Source organism: Lissotriton helveticus, assembly GCF_964261635.1.
Source record: "Lissotriton helveticus chromosome 1_1 unlocalized genomic scaffold, aLisHel1.1 SUPER_1_unloc_24, whole genome shotgun sequence".
Classification (NCBI taxonomy): Eukaryota; Metazoa; Chordata; class Amphibia; order Caudata; family Salamandridae; genus Lissotriton; species Lissotriton helveticus.
Window position 1 is genome coordinate 2,706,101 of NW_027611664.1, and position 21,198 is coordinate 2,727,298.

A 21,198-nucleotide genomic window follows, 5' to 3' on the forward strand; every position below is an offset into this window, starting at 1 on the left:
GGCTCCATCTGCCTACCCTCCTACCATAACTTGCAATTGCCCCATTGGTAGCGATCATTTTGCTACAGCGCTCCTCGACCAGGGGGTTGAATTGTAAAGCCCCGTCAAAAATTACACCTAGATAGGGAAATGTTTTAACCTCTTCTATTTTGTGGTTTCCTATCGTGTACATAAATTTGGTGCAAGGTTTGTTGCCAGCCAACAGCACGTATGATTTGCCCAAATTAACAAAAAGGTCTAGGGAGCCCATAAATTTAACAAATCCGTCAATCAAAATCTGTAAGCTCCTAGGCGTGCGTGCAAGCAAGACCGCGTCGTCTGCGTAAAGCAGAACGGGGATATGACGCGTCCCCACCCTTGGGCAATCTGTCTTTAGATTTAACAAGAACTGCTCCAAATTGTTTATATAAAGGGAGAATAAAAATGGGGCAAGAATACAGCCTTGCCGTACCCCACTCTTGCAAGGAAATGAATCGGTCAGCCCCCCCTCCCTGTTAAAACGGACTTTGGCAGAGGTATCACTATGAAGTTCCCTTAAGATGTTAATTAGGCCAACCTCTATCCCCATGAGAGTCATCATGACCCAAAGTTTCTCCCTATTAACATGATCGAATGCCGCTGCCAAATCCATGAACCCCATGTAGATGGATTCATTGCTGGCCTTGGTGTATTTGGCTGTCAGCATATAGAGGTTCAAACATTGATCACTAGTGGACCTCCCCGTCCTGAATCCATATTGAGTGTCCGAGAAGATGTTATTTTCTTCGGTCCACTCGGACAGTCTATTAAGGATGGCCCTTGCCAGAAGTTTGGCAGATACATCAATCAGGGAAATCGGGCGATAACACTTGGGGTCATCCCTATTGCCCTTCTTAAATATAGGGACAATTATGGCCTTAGACCAGGACGGCGGCAGGCCACAAATAATGGCGGTATTTATGACCCTAGTCATTACGGGAGCCCAGAGTTCTACACAGCTCAGAAACAAATCAGGGGGAATGCCGTCAGGACCAGGGGCTTTGTTTTTTGTCAATCCCTGTATTCCAGCCGTGATCTCCTTAATGGTGAACACTACTGTAGTGCCCTGATGTGAGATCTCCGAATGCTCTTCAGTGGTTCCTGGCTCGTAGTTATACAGCCCCTTATAGTCAGAGACCCACTGTTCTGGTAGGATATTTGATCCTATCTCCGGGATGTTATTTTCCTAGAAAGTAGGTTGGTTAATAATTCTCCAGAACCCGGACATGTCCCTTTTTTCCCCCACTTCTCTTAGATCTGCCCACGCTTCTCCCTGTAGAGCTAATTTCCTCCTCTTGGTTTCCCTCTTATATTTATTCCTACACACCATGATTTGTTGGTTGTCCCTTGGTTTGTTTTTAAGGCTGCTTTTGAGCTCCCTCAAAGCCTTTGAGCAGTCTCTATCGAACCAACGTGGGTTGCAGTGATTCCTTGTGGGCGCACTAGTTTTTAATAGACCATCTATAAGGTCAGCAATCTGGCCAAATGCTTCAAGCAACCTCGGACCTTGAACATCCATATCTAAACAGTCATCAATGGCGGGTTTACTGGAGTCCATCAGGGATTTATAAAAGGGTTCCCCATCTATTTTGGACCACCTTAGTCTCCTTCCCTGGTCTGTTATCTTCTCAGTAATTGTGCCTTGGTATCTACTTTTCTGGCCCACCAGATACAACAACCCCAATACAAGGGGGTTGTGATCGCTAAAACTACTCCATTCTATCCCTACACTAATGACTCTATTTATTAAAAATCTAGAAACTAAGATATAGTCAATAATAGATGAGCATCCTCTGCCCTTGGATGTAGGTGGGAGACTGCCATCCCTCTGCACACCCATCATATTGATAGTGTGCTCTAAATCGTGATTAAGCCGGAGCTTACTAAAAGCTAAACCATCCAACATGTGGGAGAAATGCGGCCCATTCTCTACAAGACAATTAGACCATTCTACATTTTTTGGGACCAGTGCCGAGCATAGGTGACAATTAAAGTCTCCCATGACCAGCAGAGCAGGTACCTGCCCCATTTTCTGAGCTATAATTTCCTGACCCAGTCTATCATCCAATTCTCCTACAAATGAGGTATGGTCTCCCCCTGCCCCATTGTTGTAAATATTAAAAACAGTCAGTCTTAACCCCTTCCCATTAAACCGTACTGCTTGTATGGCATGGGATTTCCAGTCTGTTGTGGACCAGCTGCCCGGAAGGTTTAGATCTACATATATAGATAGTCCTCCCATGGCTCTCCCCGATCTCGTTTTTTGTGCCGGAACAAAAAACATTTATACCCCTGCATGTGGAAGTTGCTATTATCAAGGGCCCATGTCTCCTGGAGGCTAATTACATGGAAATTACTAATGTAATTGCGTCACTCTTTGGTATTAAATTTGGCTGCCAAGCCTGCTATGTTCCAGGAGATAATTCTCAGTGCCTCGTAGACCTGCTCTATTCCCCCATTAAGCTCAGTTTGTTCCACAGTCTCCACCCGACCCAGTTCCGCCCCGTTTCCTCTCCCTATAGGTTCGATAGCTGTGACCATGGGCACGTCTGCCTCAATCCCCCAAACCCTACTAGGTGAAGTTTGTTGTATCAGGGGGCTTTGCTGCTCAAGTTCCAGTATTGAGTCCCCTGTGTTTACAACTACTGGAGATACATTTCCCATTGTATTGGTATAACTGCCCGTGTGTCAATCAACCCCCTCAAGTCCGTTCAGGCAACTAAATCGGTTGAAGCCATGGAAGGGTAACACCGGGCGGTGGAAGAATGGTCGAGCATTAAAATCGTGGTGTCTACCACTCCGGGCAACCCTCGTCCAGTTATCATAGACTTGATTGGGATGCATAGGGGTAGGGGGGAAGAAAAACGACACATGTAGGGTCTGAATTGTTGATTCGAGTGATCTGTTCTTCCCTCGACATATATGAGTAACAGTCCCAGCATCACGAAAACTCACCAGGATACAATCCCCTATTATAGATTTATTTGTTTTGCCCACCCAAGGTACCCTTCTCACCATAATAATTTTGTTGTTTAGGTGTACCGGAAGGGGTCTGTTCACATTCAGCCACTTAATAACCTTACTTTTCAATGTGCAAAAGTTCTCAACTTCGCCCACTTCAAGTGGGGGAACACCGGCCATAAGATCGTTTGCCTCTGGGGGGAGATTGGGTCTACGGGGCCTAGGAAGAGGCTTAACTGGAGGTGGGGAAGCAGAACTACCAGTGATTGGCATAGGGGGAGCTAGGCCTACAGGTGAAGGTGGCCTATAAAGGTTAAGTGGATGGGCTGGGACTAAATTAACCATAAGGGGTTGTGAAGGGTGAGCAACAGTGGTAACCGGGGGGGGGGGGTGCTAAACTAACTGACCTATTAGAGGACTTCGGAGGGACCATGGGAGAAGAAATAGTCTCAAGAGATCTACCCTGGAGGCCAGCCGAGGATTTCATGCTATTTAATGTAGCCTCCAATATAGTGAGTCTGATCTCAACCTTTTTAATACTCTCGCTAATCGGCAATAATAGGGACCTGAGCAAAAATTCAAGATTTCCTAATGGGACAACAGAAAGAGGAAAGTAGAAAGCTTGGGCGTGGCGCGCGGCAGTTATATTCAGTTATAGGTGTATAGGTACACGAATGGGGTTAAGGTGCTCCTGCAGGTGACGCAACTGTTCAAGTGCGTCCTAAAGAGTTGAGGGGTTGAGTGCGCTACAAAAATGTAGGCGCATCCCTGCGGTGGGCACACTTGTGCGGAACTGTGTGTTGTGGATCAACAACACAGGGAGTTTCCCAATTTAGAATAAAGTTTTCTTAAGATGAGTTTTCAAAGAAATTCTTTTTAATCAAAGTCTTTCATGTTAATGTTTCATATTACATTCATATGAAAATGAACCATCAATTTTAATCCATTATCTGGTCGCTCCGATGCATTTCGGACAAAAGTGTCCTTTCTCAAGGAGCACTAAAACAGAGAGAATAAATGCCAATCAATATATGCATTGTAGCGTCTGATGCAACATAATGGTATTGGTGTGAGTGACTTAATGTGTCAACCTCATGCGCCCCATCATAAAAGGGTGTCTCAGTAGCGGTAACAGCAAGAGTGAAGGTGCTGGTTGGGGGAGGAGTTTAACGATGTGGTTTTAAACGTGCTTGCCAACATGTGAAAAAAACGGAGGTTACAGCGTGAAACAAATGATTAAAAACAAGTAAAGTCTACGAAGGTGATTAACATGCAAAGTATATATATGTGCAAAAATTAAGTAGTGAGGGAATTAAGCCATAGGCTCGGAAGTGCATGCCTGAAAATGACGTAACGATCCTGAAAAACAGTCGGATCGGTGTCAGCACAGTAAATAATGAAAAATAAAACGGCCAAAAGTGAAAGAAGCCGTGAGAAAATACAAAAAACTTACTTAGGTAGCAAACGCTTCGGGACAGTAAAACGGGTTCCTCGAGGGTGAGGTTCCGCAGAGCGAATGCGAGGTTAAGTGAGTGATTAGAGAATCGTGAAGATAGAAAAGGGACTTCAACAGTTAGGTGTATTAAACCGGTGAATGAGACGGCCATGATGGAATGGAGGGTGAGTACAGTGAGAGATGTGAGCATAAAGCAGAGCAAAGTAGTTATGCATCAATAAGTGCCCACAAGTGGCATTTAAAGAAAGCAACTTAATTCTGTCCGGTCATTAAGACCACACGGTTTCTGAGATTGTAATCTGTAAATCCAGGCGGTTTCCTTCTGCAGTAAAGTCTTATTATTGTCTCTGCCTTCAACTTTGGAAACAATCTCTAGGACCATGTATTTGAGTTGAGCCACGCTGTGGTTGGCTTCATTGAAGTGGATGGCGATATTAGACTTGATGTTTTTAGTCCTTATATTTGATTTGTGTTCATTTAATCTCGTTTTGATTTTCCTGCTTGTCTTGCCCACGTAGACCTTGCCACATGGGCATTTTAACAGGTAAATCAAGTTTGAAGAGTCGCAGGTTGCGTCTACGTTTAGTTTGATGTCAAAACCTCTCATGGGATGGCAAATGATGTTTCCTTTCATTACGTTATTGCAATTGCTGCAATGATGGCATGGTCGTGTGCCAGTGTGGGTGGTTGAGGTACTTGCCGCCGTTTGCTTAGATAGAATTTCTTTGAAATTCATAGGTCTGGTGTACGCAAAGATCGGAGGATCTTGGAAAAGGTTTCCGAAATCAGGTTCTGATGCAAGGATGCGCCAATGTTTCATAATGATTTTTTTGTACTTGTTGCTGGAGGTAGAATATCTAGAAACTAATACCATTCGCTGGTCTTCGGTTTTGGATTTGCTTTTGAGAGCTTCAGTCCGGGAGGTAGAGGACGTGCGGTCCATAGCTTCCTTGAGGATTGTTTCTGGATAACCTCTGCAGCGAAATCTGGATGCGATGTTTGCTATTTGGTTCAACCTGATCTCTGGATCAGAGACTATGCGGGTTGCCCTCAACATCTGGCTGTAAGGCAAATGTCGTTTGAGAGAATCTCGATGAAAACTGCTAAACAGTAGAGCATTATTGCGATCTGTGGTCTTCCGAAAAAGGTCTGTCTGTATACCCTGAGGGGTAATTTTGATAAGGACATCCAAAAAAGCGATCTCCTGATGGTTGATGGTCCAGGTGAAGTCGATGCGGTCATCTTTGGTGTTGAGATCAGTTAATGCAAGTTCAAGGCTTGCCTGGGAATCCTTCCAGACAAACAGAAGATCGTCAATGTAACGAACATAAAGTTTAAGGTTGTCCGTCCATGTTTTGTTCTGGTAAATATGATTACATTCAAAATCACCCATGTATAAATTTGCGTAGGTGGGGGCCGCACAATTTCCCATAGCCATTCCGGACATTTGTAGGAACCAGGTGTCATCGTACTCAAAGTAACTATGGTATAAAGTATATACCATGAGTTCAAGGATGAATGGCTTCAGTGAATCGTTGACATCCGATGAGAGCAATGCTTGTTCCACCGCGTTGATTCCTCCCTCGTGGGGGATGGAAGTGTATAGACTTCTTACGTCCGCCGTACATAAGATGAGTTTCTCGTTCTCAAGGCATTCAATAGTGGAGAGCTTATTCAATAGTTGTGTGGTGTCTTTAATGTAGCTGGGTAATTTTTGGACCATGGGTTGCAGGTAACGGTCAATGAATTTGCCTGTAGGTTCGTGTATCGAACCCCTAGTTGAAACAATTGGGCGGAACGGTGGATCCTTAAGATTCTTATGTATCTTCGGTAGCATGGTAATAGATGGACTCCGAGGATGTTCAGTAATCAGGTATTTCTTGGTTCTGTCATCAATTGTTGCTCCCACATGGGCAGTTTCCACGATGCGTGAGAGTTCCATTTTGTACTCATTAGTCGGGTTGCCATCAAGGGGCAAGTACACATTCGGATCCATGACATGTTCTCTGGTTCTCTGTTTGTATAGATCAGTATCTAGGATGACGAGAGCGCCTCCTTTGTCAGCTTTCAGGCACTTAATAGCTGGATTCTGTGCAATCTTTTTAAGCGTGTCAAGATCTTTGTTGGTGATGTTCTTGTGGGTCTTTTTATGGAAATTAATCATGGAAATGTCCTGTTTCACTAGGGTCTCAAATGTGTCAATGCTTTTGTGGCTTATTGGAGGTGTGAAGGTGCTGGGGGGTCGTAGACCCATAAGTTGATCCGGTTTCGGGTTGATGGTAGGTTCGAGAACTCTCTCAAAGAAATGTTTGAGTCGCAACTTCCTCGTGAGTTTATATGTGCTCACGTCTAGTTCTAGTAGATTTGTATCGCTGGTGGGAACAAATGACAAGCCTTTTTGAAGAATCTTGGTTTCGTGGTCGGTAAGGTGGACCTTTGAGATGTTTATTACTAATGATTCTTCCTGGTTTTCTTGTAAGGCTTCGTGGCTTGTTGATTCTCTCCGTTGTTTTTTGCCTGCCCTCTTGCCCCGTCTGGGTCTGCGGTTTTGTCTGGGCCTTGCTCTAAAAAAGGCTCGGTGGTGGTTTGATCTATATTTTGAGTTGGAGGTGTTCCGCTAGATGAAGGAGCCGATGTTGATGCCTCCGTAGGGGTTCTTCTTGGGGGTCGGTTGGTGTTGTCACTCCCAGAGGATGAGGTGTCTGTATTAGGATTATAGGGTTTGTTCCTTCGACGTTGAGCGTAGACATCAGCCCACGTATAAACCTCTCCTAACTTGTAATCCAAGGTGTCCCGACGGAATTTGCGTATCTTACGCTCATTAATTTCTTTGGTGTGCTTATCAATTTGTACGTTGATTTCATCTAGAGTGTCTTTCAGTTCTTCGGCGGTGCTTAGTTCCTTTAGTTCACTTTCTATGATGGTAATCTCTTGAGTGAGCTCATTCAGGATGCCAGACAGTTCCTCCACGATTAACAAAATGAGATCCAGACTGCATTTATTGAGGATGGCATTCCAACGTTCAATGAAAGTCTTAGAGTTCTTGCATAGGGACGGTTTTAAAGCAATCCGTAGGCCACGGGGAATGCGGAGTACCTTGTGGTACTTAATCAAGGTGTTGGCGTGTAATCTCTGATTGATACGACGTCTTGAAAGGTATAGGAGTTGCTTGATGCACTGCTCCCTTGTTCTGCTAGACGCAGTTTGAGTTAAATCCTCATTGATCAGTGCATATATCCTCTCGGTAGCATCAGTGTCGAAAGCCAAGGTTTCAGCGCGAGCTTCTGTAGATTTCGAGATTTCTTCGTATTGCATGTTGCTTATTGCGTGCTGCCTGCCCCAGGAACAGTAGACGAGTATGAAAGTAGAAAGCTTGGGCGTGGCGCGCGGCAGTTATATTCAGTTATAGGTGTATAGGTACACGAATGGGGTTAAGGTGCTCCTGCAGGTGACGCAACTGTTCAAGTGCGTCCTAAAGAGTTGAGGGGTTGAGTGCGCTACAAAAATGTAGGCGCATCCCTGCGGTGGGCACACTTGTGCGGAACTGTGTGTTGTGGATCAACAACACAGGGAGTTTCCCAATTTAGAATAAAGTTTTCTTAAGATGAGTTTTCAAAGAAATTCTTTTTAATCAAAGTCTTTCATGTTAATGTTTCATATTACATTCATATGAAAATGAACCATCAATTTTAATCCATTATCTGGTCGCTCCGATGCATTTCGGACAAAAGTGTCCTTTCTCAAGGAGCACTAAAACAGAGAGAATAAATGCCAATCAATATATGCATTGTAGCGTCTGATGCAACATAATGGTATTGGTGTGAGTGACTTAATGTGTCAACCTCATGCGCCCCATCATAAAAGGGTGTCTCAGTAGCGGTAACAGCAAAAGTGAAGGTGCTGGTTGGGGGAGGAGTTTAACGATGTGGTTTTAAACGTGCTTGCCAACATGTGAAAAAAACGGAGGTTACAGCGTGAAACAGATGATTAAAAACAAGTAAAGTCTACGAAGGTGATTAACATGCAAAGTATATATATGTGCAAAAATTAAGTAGTGAGGGAATTAAGCCATAGGCTCGGAAGTGCATGCCTGAAAATGACGTAACGATCCTGAAAAACAGTCGGATCGGTGTCAGCACAGTAAATAATGAAAAATAAAACGGCCAAAAGTGAAAGAAGCCGTGAGAAAATACAAAAAACTTACTTAGGTAGCAAACGCTTCGGGACAGTAAAACGGGTTCCTCGAGGGTGAGGTTCCGCAGAGCGAATGCGAGGTTAAGTGAGTGATTAGAGAATCGTGAAGATAGAAAAGGGACTTCAACAGTTAGGTGTATTAAACCGGTGAATGAGACGGCCATGATGGAATGGAGGGTGAGTACAGTGAGAGATGTGAGCATAAAGCAGAGCAAAGTAGTTATGCATCAATAAGTGCCCACAAGTGGCATTTAAAGAAAGCAACTTAATTCTGTCCGGTCATTAAGACCACACGGTTTCTGAGATTGTAATCTGTAAATCCAGGCGGTTTCCTTCTGCAGTAAAGTCTTATTATTGTCTCTGCCTTCAACTTTGGAAACAATCTCTAGGACCATGTATTTGAGTTGAGCCACGCTGTGGTTGGCTTCATTGAAGTGGATGGCGATATTAGACTTGATGTTTTTAGTCCTTATATTTGATTTGTGTTCATTTAATCTCGTTTTGATTTTCCTGCTTGTCTTGCCCACGTAGACCTTGCCACATGGGCATTTTAACAGGTAAATCAAGTTTGAAGAGTCGCAGGTTGCGTCTACGTTTAGTTTGATGTCAAAACCTCTCATGGGATGGCAAATGATGTTTCCTTTCATTACGTTATTGCAATTGCTGCAATGATGGCATGGTCGTGTGCCAGTGTGGGTGGTTGAGGTACTTGCCGCCGTTTGCTTAGATAGAATTTCTTTGAAATTCATAGGTCTGGTGTACGCAAAGATCGGAGGATCTTGGAAAAGGTTTCCGAAATCAGGTTCTGATGCAAGGATGCGCCAATGTTTCATAATGATTTTTTTGTACTTGTTGCTGGAGGTAGAATATCTAGAAACTAATACCATTCGCTGGTCTTCGGTTTTGGATTTGCTTTTGAGAGCTTCAGTCCGGGAGGTAGAGGACGTGCGGTCCATAGCTTCCTTGAGGATTGTTTCTGGATAACCTCTGCAGCGAAATCTGGATGCGATGTTTGCTATTTGGTTCAACCTGATCTCTGGATCAGAGACTATGCGGGTTGCCCTCAACATCTGGCTGTAAGGCAAATGTCGTTTGAGAGAATCTCGATGAAAACTGCTAAACAGTAGAGCATTATTGCGATCTGTGGTCTTCCGAAAAAGGTCTGTCTGTATACCCTGAGGGGTAATTTTGATAAGGACATCCAAAAAAGCGATCTCCTGATGGTTGATGGTCCAGGTGAAGTCGATGCGGTCATCTTTGGTGTTGAGATCAGTTAATGCAAGTTCAAGGCTTGCCTGGGAATCCTTCCAGACAAACAGAAGATCGTCAATGTAACGAACATAAAGTTTAAGGTTGTCCGTCCATGTTTTGTTCTGGTAAATATGATTACATTCAAAATCACCCATGTATAAATTTGCGTAGGTGGGGGCCGCACAATTTCCCATAGCCATTCCGGACATTTGTAGGAACCAGGTGTCATCGTACTCAAAGTAACTATGGTATAAAGTATATACCATGAGTTCAAGGATGAATGGCTTCAGTGAATCGTTGACATCCGATGAGAGCAATGCTTGTTCCACCGCGTTGATTCCTCCCTCGTGGGGGATGGAAGTGTATAGACTTCTTACGTCCGCCGTACATAAGATGAGTTTCTCGTTCTCAAGGCATTCAATAGTGGAGAGCTTATTCAATAGTTGTGTGGTGTCTTTAATGTAGCTGGGTAATTTTTGGACCATGGGTTGCAGGTAACGGTCAATGAATTTGCCTGTAGGTTCGTGTATCGAACCCCTAGTTGAAACAATTGGGCGGAACGGTGGATCCTTAAGATTCTTATGTATCTTCGGTAGCATGGTAATAGATGGACTCCGAGGATGTTCAGTAATCAGGTATTTCTTGGTTCTGTCATCAATTGTTGCTTCCACATGGGCAGTTTCCACGATGCGTGAGAGTTCCATTTTGTACTCATTAGTCGGGTTGCCATCAAGGGGCAAGTACACATTCGGATCCATGACATGTTCTCTGGTTCTCTGTTTGTATAGATCAGTATCTAGGATGACGAGAGCGCCTCCTTTGTCAGCTTTCAGGCACTTAATAGCTGGATTCTGTGCAATCTTTTTAAGCGTGTCAAGATCTTTGTTGGTGATGTTCTTGTGGGTCTTTTTATGGAAATTAATCATGGAAATGTCCTGTTTCACTAGGGTCTCAAATGTGTCAATGCTTTTGTGGCTTATTGGAGGTGTGAAGGTGCTGGGGGGTCGTAGACCCATAAGTTGATCCGGTTTCGGGTTGATGGTAGGTTCGAGAACTCTCTCAAAGAAATGTTTGAGTCGCAACTTCCTCGTGAGTTTATATGTGCTCACGTCTAGTTCTAGTAGATTTGTATCGCTGCTGGGAACAAATGACAAGCCTTTTTGAAGAATCTTGGTTTCGTGGTCGGTAAGGTGGACCTTTGAGATGTTTATTACTAACGATTCTTCCTGGTTTTCTTGTAAGGCTTCGTGGCTTGTTGATTCTCTCCGTTGTTTTTTGCCTGCCCTCTTGCCCCGTCTGGGTCTGCGGTTTTGTCTGGGCCTTGCTCTAAAAAAGGCTCGGTGGTGGTTTGATCTATATTTTGAGTTGGAGGTGTTCCGCTAGATGAAGGAGCCGATGTTGATGCCTCCGTAGGGGTTCTTCTTGGGGGTCGGTTGGTGTTGTCACTCCCAGAGGATGAGGTGTCTGTATTAGGATTATAGGGTTTGTTCCTTCGACGTTGAGCGTAGACATCAGCCCACGTATAAACCTCTCCTAACTTGTAATCCAAGGTGTCCCGACGGAATTTGCGTATCTTACGCTCATTAATTTCTTTGGTGTGCTTATCAATTTGTACGTTGATTTCATCTAGAGTGTCTTTCAGTTCTTCGGCGGTGCTTAGTTCCTTTAGTTCACTTTCTATGATGGTAATCTCTTGAGTGAGCTCATTCAGGATGCCAGACAGTTCCTCCACGATTAACAAAATGAGATCCAGACTGCATTTATTGAGGATGGCATTCCAACGTTCAATGAAAGTCTTAGAGTTCTTGCATAGGGACGGTTTTAAAGCAATCCGTAGGCCACGGGGAATGCGGAGTACCTTGTGGTACTTAATCAAGGTGTTGGCGTGTAATCTCTGATTGATACGACGTCTTGAAAGGTATAGGAGTTGCTTGATGCACTGCTCCCTTGTTCTGCTAGACGCAGTTTGAGTTAAATCCTCATTGATCAGTGCATATATCCTCTCGGTAGCATCAGTGTCGAAAGCCAAGGTTTCAGCGCGAGCTTCTGTAGATTTCGAGATTTCTTCGTATTGCATGTTGCTTATTGCGTGCTGCCTGCCCCAGGAACAGTAGACGAGTATGAAAGTAGAAAGCTTGGGCGTGGCGCGCGGCAGTTATATTCAGTTATAGGTGTATAGGTACACGAATGGGGTTAAGGTGCTCCTGCAGGTGACGCAACTGTTCAAGTGCGTCCTAAAGAGTTGAGGGGTTGAGTGCGCTACAGAAATGTAGGCGCATCCCTGCGGTGGGCACACTTGTGCGGAACTGTGTGTTGTGGATCAACAACACAGGGAGTTTCCCAATTTAGAATAAAGTTTTCTTAAGATGAGTTTTCAAAGAAATTCTTTTTAATCAAAGTCTTTCATGTTAATGTTTCATATTACATTCATATGAAAATGAACCATCAATTTTAATCCATTATCTGGTCGCTCCGATGCATTTCGGACAAAAGTGTCCTTTCTCAAGGAGCACTAAAACAGAGAGAATAAATGCCAATCAATATATGCATTGTAGCGTCTGATGCAACATAATGGTATTGGTGTGAGTGACTTAATGTGTCAACCTCATGCGCCCCATCATAAAAGGGTGTCTCAGTAGCGGTAACAGCAAAAGTGAAGGTGCTGGTTGGGGGAGGAGTTTAACGATGTGGTTTTAAACGTGCTTGCCAACATGTGAAAAAAACGGAGGTTACAGCGTGAAACAAATGATTAAAAACAAGTAAAGTCTACGAAGGTGATTAACATGCAAAGTATATATATGTGCAAAAATTAAGTAGTGAGGGAATTAAGCCATAGGCTCGGAAGTGCATGCCTGAAAATGACGTAACGATCCTGAAAAACAGTCGGATCGGTGTCAGCACAGTAAATAATGAAAAATAAAACGGCCAAAAGTGAAAGAAGCCGTGAGAAAATACAAAAAACTTACTTAGGTAGCAAACGCTTCGGGACAGTAAAACGGGTTCCTCGAGGGTGAGCACGTTTAAAACCACATCGTTAAACTCCTCCCCCAACCAGCACCTTCACTTTTGCTGTTACCGCTACTGAGACACCCTTTTATGATGGGGCGCATGAGGTTGACACATTAAGTCACTCACACCAATACCATTATGTTGCATCAGACGCTACAATGCATATATTGATTGGCATTTATTCTCTCTGTTTTAGTGCTCCTTGAGAAAGGACACTTTTGTCCGAAATGCATCGGAGCGACCAGATAATGGATTAAAATTGATGGTTCATTTTCATATGAATGTAATATGAAACATTAACATGAAAGACTTTGATTAAAAAGAATTTCTTTGAAAACTCATCTTAAGAAAACTTTATTCTAAATTGGGAAACTCCCTGTGTTGTTGATCCACAACACACAGTTCCGCACAAGTGTGCCCACCGCAGGGATGCGCCTACATTTTTGTAGCGCACTCAACCCCTCAACAACAGAAAGAGGGACATTGGTAGCATTGATTACCGTGGCATCAGCCAAGTCGGTAACAGTAGTAACCTTTTCAGGAGGTGTTGAATGTGCATCTTCCACTAACCTCTCCGTGGGTGGAGGGAGTTTTGTTGTCCTACCGAACTCAGAGTGGGGGATTTTTGTTTTAGTTTTTCCTTGGCCACCCCTCGACTTCCTCCTGCGTTTATTCGGTGGGGGCCCATATACCCCTTGCACAGAAGTTGGCTTGGTTTTAGCTTTAGCTTTCCTGGCTTTAGTAGCCGGTGGGGGCTGGGAAATTAAATCAATAGTCACACTACTTGGGCTAAGAGAGGGGGTTGAGTTAGTAGTTGATTCAGTCGGGTTGTTGGTACAGTCCCTCAGAAGAAGTGGGACATCATCCAGTGCGGATGACTCCTCACTCAGTGATATAGAATTATCTCCAAGGGGCCTATTTTTCAAATTTCCTATAGAGCGTCTGCGCTCCGCCCTGAGCTTAATCAAGGTACTTTCCTTATCCCCTTTTCCCACAGCCCGGGGGAAATAATTATCTAAGGTCCTATTTTTTACCCCTCCCAACCTCATAGGAGTGCCCTCCCTAGCCGGGGAAGGCATAACTAACCGTGATGGGTGCAGAACTAAGAAGAAATTTAACAGTAAAATAATCCAATGTTCAAGGGGCAAACTAAAGAGGTTCGGCCCAGCCCAGCCTAATCCAGCCTATGACGGCCTTAGACGGTCCCGCCCTTGTCCCGGGCTTGTCCCGGGCTTCTCCCGTCGCACTCCCGCGCGCTCCCGCGCAGCGGAACTTGTTTACTATGTTTATAGGGTAAGAGTGTGGGGGGGAGGAGCCTGCAGGGAGAGCTGCCCAGGTGGATTGAATGAGGGCGGGCGGGCGCTCCTGGGACCGGTAGTCCTGCGCCTCCGCCTGCTCGCAGCCCTGCAAGTAACCTTTGTCCCAAACGCCTCCAGAAATGAAGGGTCTTTGAAGGTGCCTCCCACGCGACGCGGGGCCCGCGCAGCGGGTACCGCGAGTTGCTAAAGGAAATGCTGGAGAGAAGGTGAAATCCGCTGCCTCACGAACGCCGTAGCCAAGAGGGTAATCCGCAGTGTGACACTTTGCATGTCAGCGATATTTATCGCTAATGACATGCAAAGTGGGCGTGCCAAGATGTTAGCGACTGGAAACAGTCGCTAACATCGCTATCTCCTATTACCTACTTTTGGAAATAATCTCGCTAAGCGCGATCATCTCCAAAAGCTAACGCCTGCCCAGAGCAGTTCTTAGCCATGTTATCCAATGGTAGGTGGATAACATGGCTAAGAGCATTAGCTCGGTAATGCATGAATATCGCTTATTTTTCAGCGATATTCATGCATTTTGGCTGATTTTTACCGCTTTTGAGATAAACCTTGATAATATCAAGGTATCTCAGCGGTAAAAATCGTCGGAGCGCGGCGATATAATTTTAGCCGCTAACCATGCATAGCGATAATTATCGCTATTGCTTGGTAATATGCCCCAGAGAGTCTACTTTAAGAATCTGTGTATGACACACAAGATCCTGTATGGCCTGGGTCCACAAATTTTGAGCGAGCTGTGCTCTCTGTATGGCCCGGCTCGAGCCTTGCACTCTGCGGACCTGCATTTGGCCCGTGTCCCACGAGTGCGCAGGACAAGAGCAAGGGGGCGCTCGTTCAGAGCACTGGCACCAGCCCTTTGGAATACCATTCTCCTTGCTGCCCGTAGCACGCAAGACCACTGGGCTTTCAGGAAAATGATCAAGAGGTGGCTTTTCTCCAACCACTAGCTTCTTCGCCATCTGCTCTGTCAGATTTAGCACTGGGATGCCCTGTTGCTGGGGCAGCCATGTTCTCTACAAGTGCGTATAACATGACATAAAGTGATAGAAGAGGAGGCAGTTTCTTGACAGTTAATGCACTTGTGATGTAGAGTTATTTAACGAGATGCATCTTCAACTTACATACATTAGAGCAGCTTTGGTGCGTCCTGACGGATAAGAGGAGGCTGTTCGAATGTGCGCTGCTCACCTCTCATCTTTTAGATGAACCTGGTGAAATCTTTTGAGATGGAACATATTTTTGATGGAGAGATGTTTGTTTGGAGGGCGATCTCACTGATTTGGGGCTGATTAGAGCACTCGAGGGCAGTCATGTGGGATAAGATATTGTGGTGCTGCTGACATTCTGATAGGTGAGGTCAGGGAATGTACCGGAGTGCTTTGCTTCTGTGCAGCCGCAGCACCGATGGGACTGCACTCGATGGAGAGACTAACAGGAAGTGTCCAGTATCCACCAGGTGGAAAGGTTCTATTCTGTCTGTAGTTCTTTCGACAGGTGAGCCTGCATTATCTGGAGGGATCAAGAGGGTGGGGTGGGGGAGTGTACACTGGTTTAATTTGGACTGGAGGAGGGGCAAAATGAGCAACATTTCTAAGAAGTATTCATGTATTCGTAAATCGTGCAGAGTCAGGACAGGCCTCACCCCACCAGAGGACAGGCCTCACCTCTGCTCTGTACCATCTGGACAGGTCTCACCTCCTCTGTACACCGTGGATAGAACTCCCTTCCTCTGCACCCCCTCTGTATTGGTCTCGCCTCCTGGGCATCCCCTCTGGACAGTCCTCACCTCGTCTGCATTCCCTGGACAGGCTTCACCACCTCCTCACCCCCCTGGACAGGCCTCGCCTCTTCAGCACCCCCTAGAGAGGCCTCACCTCCTCTGCACACCTCCCCCAACACAAGACAGGACTCTCCTCCTCTGCACCCCCTTGGACAGGCCTCACCTTTTCCGGACCACTTCCGGACAAGCCTCATCTCTTCTGCACCCCTCCTGGACAGACCTAATCTCCTCTGCACCCCTCAAGCCCAGGACAGACTTCACCTTCTCTTTATCCCCAGCACAGGACAGGCCGTAGCTACTCTGCCCCTCTGGACAGGTCTCACCTCCCCTTCACCTTTCCTAGACAAGCCTCACCTCCTCTGCATCCCTTGGACAGGCCTCGCCTCCTCAGCACCTGGCAATGGCAAGTTAAACGTGAACATCGGGCAGCTACAATTCGAAAAAGATTGGATTATCGGTATTAGAATCAGAAGCTCCAAATGTACCAAACAAACGCTCTTGATCAACGTAGATATTTCACCAAGCGCCAGGGAGAAGAGGCTCAAGTTTGATCACCTGCTCCGGATCATGTGTAACCTATTAAGTGAGTATGAATATCTGACAACTGGAGATTACAACACAAACCTCTTTCAAGACTCTCCAGACGAGCACAACGCAAGAAGCCCTCCCATCATGGAACAAACAAAGCCTACCAGCACAAATACAGTAAACTTGGTGAATAGGTGGTACCACAGTTCAACATCTGGCTATATAACTGTGAATGGTCTTTTCTCCATGGACAACCCTACAATCTGGTCAAGAACAAATGGCCGCACTTATTCTTTTTTAAACTACACTATATGCAATAAGGAGAAGCTCCCTCTGATCAGAAATAATTACACCATCGCTGCAAGAGGTGATAGTGACCATCGACCCCAAGTAATCATCTTGTCACTTAGTGTAGTTTGGCACGCCATGACACGTCTGACATCAAAAGGAATTTTTACAGAGAACCTTAAAAAGTTAAAATTGTCAAATCCTTTGATAGCAACAATGACAGCATGCCGAGCCCAGTTAGCAACAAGGAGCCTTGATGATACCCCGCTCTCTACATCATGGGAGATCTTTTCTAGCCAACTGCTCACAAAAAACAAAAGAGGCAACTCAACCACAACATCTGCTGAAATTAGGAAATTAAAGCACCTACGTAACTCTGCATTGTTGTGTGTTGTCGTCTCTCCTTTTCAAACTCTTCATCTCGGATCTATCACAGTCACGTGAAGATGTGGACTCCCTCCCTCCAAAACTCGGGGGAACCAGGGGCAGCAACCTTTTGTACGCAGATGACTTTATCCTGATTAGTCACACCTGGATCGGGCTGCAGAGGCTGCCTGATCAGTTGTTCTCCAACACCACCTCAAATGACTTGGAATTAAATCTATATCAAAGACAAGGGTGATTACCTACGGGTGAAGGAAATAGCAAGGAGGTGGATAGCAGTATGGAAAAAGCATCGAAAAGGCCGCCTCAGACAAATATTTAGGGGTCCACATGGATAGGAGGTGCACTTTCTCAAAACCCTCTAATACCTGTTTTGAAGGTCAGAATCTCCAATTATCTTACTTACAGTCAGGAGATTATGTTAGGAACAGTCTGGTGAATAAAATAACAACAAGGATCTTTAAGCAAGTGTTGAGCCTACCAAAATCCTGATCCCCGGCATTGATTCAACTTGAGTTTGGCCTCCGAATCCTCGAGCGGTTGGAGCTGGAGCATTTATCAAGCTGTGCAACAAGCTACTCTCGGCCAGAGAATCGAGCCTGGAGGCTATGATGTGGCAGGAAATATCACTTGGTCAACAGGGACCATCATATCAATACTACTTAGATGATTCTTTACAACTTCTGGAGGCAAAATAAATCTGGGACACTAAACCTTCTCAACAAGCATCAAAATGTTGATTAAAACGACCATTCGTTCCAGGTCTGTTCAGTCGGACAGAAGAAACTGGCATATCGTACACATACTTGGACGGTTTTATCAGGGTTTAAGGCAGGGGTTGAGCCCCCATATCTGTCATATACCTATTCAGAGTACTGGAAAAAAATACGTTTGGCACCATACAAACGATAACACCATGTATTGGGGAGCGGGAGTAGTAAGGAACCCATTGAGCACGTGGTATGTCTTTGCCCTATATTTCTTAATAACCGAAAAATTTTGTTACGGGGCGAATGGAACAAGCTTGGTGTTCGCTCCTGCCGTCAAGCCAGCCTTACATCCATGAACCCAGAGAACCAGATGCTTAACATCGGTTCACCAGGTTTGTTACAAGAGCGGCACAAAGGCTTACTCAATGTGAGAGCCGATGAGCCAACAATAATCAACTAGCACTGGGCTGCTCCAACTCCATAAAAATGCTAATTTGCACATTTTCCCAATCCTTTAAAGTTGATCTGTACTAAATAAGTGGGATTGTTAGTCGGTTTTTAGTAAAGACGAGAGCCTAGCTCCCTTCTTTTAATACAAAGTTAAAATTTAACAAATTATTAGTGACTTTTGACTGTAACGTAATTGAAGTGGTCTTTGGTTCAGAACTCACCTGGTGACGCAGTCCCACTTGAAGTAGAATGACCTTAAGAGCCCAAAAGATTCGAACAGGTGCTGACTAGGTTTTATGCAATTATTATTGTTAAATATCATAAGTTTCTACCAACTGCTATCACACATGACACCTTTATTGGCCCAAGGGCCGCATTTGGATTTTATAGATTGTGAGGAAACTATGTAGCATGAATTCAGAAATGAGTGAACCTCCTTTTTATTCTTTTCATTGTGTGTAAACATCTTAACAGTCAATTGATATATGCTTTAGTATCTGTACGTCAATACTGTAATGATTTTTATTAACCAAACAATAAATCTATCTATCCTCTGCACATTTATCCAGTCATGCCTCACCTTCTCTTCATTCCTAGCTGGGCAGGCTTAACCCAGGCTGCAACCCCAAGCACAGGACAGGCCTCACCTCCCCTGCACCTCCTAGACAGGTCTCTCCTCCCCTGCACCCCCTGAACAGGCCTCACCTCCTCTGCACCCCTGGACAGGCCTCACCTCCTTTGCACCCCTGGACAGGCCTCACCTCCTCTGCACTCCTCTGGACGGGCCTCACCTCCTCTATACCCCTGGACAGGCCTCACCTCCTCTATACCCCTGGACAGGCCTCACCTCCTCTGCACCCCTGGACAGGCCTCACCTCCTCTGCACCCCTGGACAGGCCTAACCTCCTCTGCACCCAACCCCCCAGGACAGGCCTCACCTCCTCTGCACGCCCTGGACTGGCCTCATTTCCTTTGCACCCCCAGGACACCCCTCCCCTTCTCTGCACCCCTGGACAGGCCTCTCCTCCTCTGGGCAGGCCTCTCAGGTGCATCTCACAGGAGCTCTGGTGAAGGATTTTCATTAAGGACAGAGGACCCAAGAGTTCATTCCACCCCATACAGCGCTTCTGACTTCGCCCTGAGTCTTGGGCGCTATATACAGGCCCCAAAGAGAGACACTGCTCCCCTGGATAGGCCTCACCTGCTCTTGGCAGGCCTCACATCCTCTGCACCCCACCTGGACAGGCCTCACCTCCTCAGCCCCCCATCTGGACAAGCCTCACCTCCTCAGCCCTCCTGGACAGGCCTCACCTCCTCTGCACCCCCAGCTCAGGACACGCCACACCTCCGCTGCACCCCTGGACGGGCCTCACCCCCTCTGCAACCCTGGACAGGCCTCGCTTCCTCTGCACCCCTGGATAGTCCTTGCCTCTTCCGCACCCCTTGAAAGGCCTCAGTTCCTCCACTCCCCCTGGACAGGCCTCACCTTGTCAGCACCCCTGGACAGGCCTCACCTCCTCTGCACCCCTGGACAGACCTCACCTCCTCTGCACCCCTGGAAAGGCCTCACCTCCTCTGCACCCCTGGACAGGCCTCACCTCCTCTGCACCCCTGGACAGGCCTCACCCCGCTGCACCCCTGGACAGGCCTCACCTCCTCTGCACCCCTGGAAAGGCCTCACCTCCTCTGCACCCCTGGACAGGCCTCACGTCCTCTGCACCCCTGGAAAGGCCTCACCTCTTCTGCACCCCCTGGACAGGCCTCTCCTCCTCTGCCCTTCCTCTGGACAGGCCTCTCCTCCTCTGCACCCCTGGACAGGCCTCTCCTCTGCACCCCTGGGCAGGCCTCACCTCCTCTGCACCCCTGGACAGGCCTCACCTCCTCTGCACCCCTGGACAGGCCTCACCTCCTGTGTAGCCCTGGACAGGCCTCACCTCCTCTGCAACCCCCTGGACAGGCCTCTCCTCCTCCGCTCCCTAATCAGTCTCAGCAGCAGGAAGAGAGCTCCTACCTGAGCAGAAACCTGTCCAGGCTCTCTCCTCCCCCTGGGGGGATCTGGGGTCTGTAGATGAAGGTAGCTGCACAGACAGACAGGGCTCCTTCCTCCTCTGCAATAGGCTGAACACACCAGGAGAGGCCGGAAGTGATGTCACCACTGCTGCTGGTGCTGTCTCTGCCGCCGCTGACCCGGAAAAGGAAACCCTTCTCCCTTTCAGCCAATGTGCAGCTCAGTGGTTTCATCAGCAGGCGAGGAGCGCCCTCTGGCGGCCGCTGACGGAACCGCCGCCTCCAGGCTCCAGCAGTGAATACATTTCACACAAACAAGCACTTATACCTGTAAAGACCTGGGATTTCAGATGTTACAGACGTGAATGGTTTTAAGGGTCATACAGTTCAAGTACAGGGCCTCACACTTGGTTGCTGCTGTAAAAAAGTATTTAGAGCTTCACTTCAGATGAGCATCTTCAAAACACTGACGTAAAGGACTTGAGAGTGTTTACAGAAAGGTAACAACTGAAAGTGGCACCCTGTATTTCAATGAACATATCTGAATTTCAATGAATATATCGGTATTTTAATGAATATATGAGTATTTCGGTCAGTTTTGAAATTAAAATGTGCAGCTTATTTATTCTTTTAAATAATTTTTGTGCAGTTTTTCAAATCCACAACGTGCTAGATAGCAAAGTAAACAGAGGTAAATACCACGGAGATTTATACACCATATCAGTGACAATGAGGCATAGGTCATGTGTCAAAGCAACAATTGATGGAACAGCTTATTTCTAATTTTCCTATGTCTGCGGCTTATTCCTTATATTTAATTCGGTTTTATATCCT

At 46.1% G+C, this 21,198-nt stretch overlaps 1 protein-coding gene across 1 annotated transcript in view; it reads right to left on the reverse strand.

Moving 5' to 3' along the window:
* The window catches only part of LOC144805774 (uncharacterized), a 399,726-nt gene extending 379,247 nt beyond the window's left edge, over positions 1-20,479 (reverse strand). The window contains exon 1 of the mRNA XM_078672261.1: positions 20,369-20,479. The gene's annotated coding sequence lies outside the window, so the exon portion shown is untranslated. The remainder of the gene's footprint in view (positions 1-20,368) is intronic.
* Between the last annotated feature and the right edge of the window lie 719 nt (positions 20,480-21,198).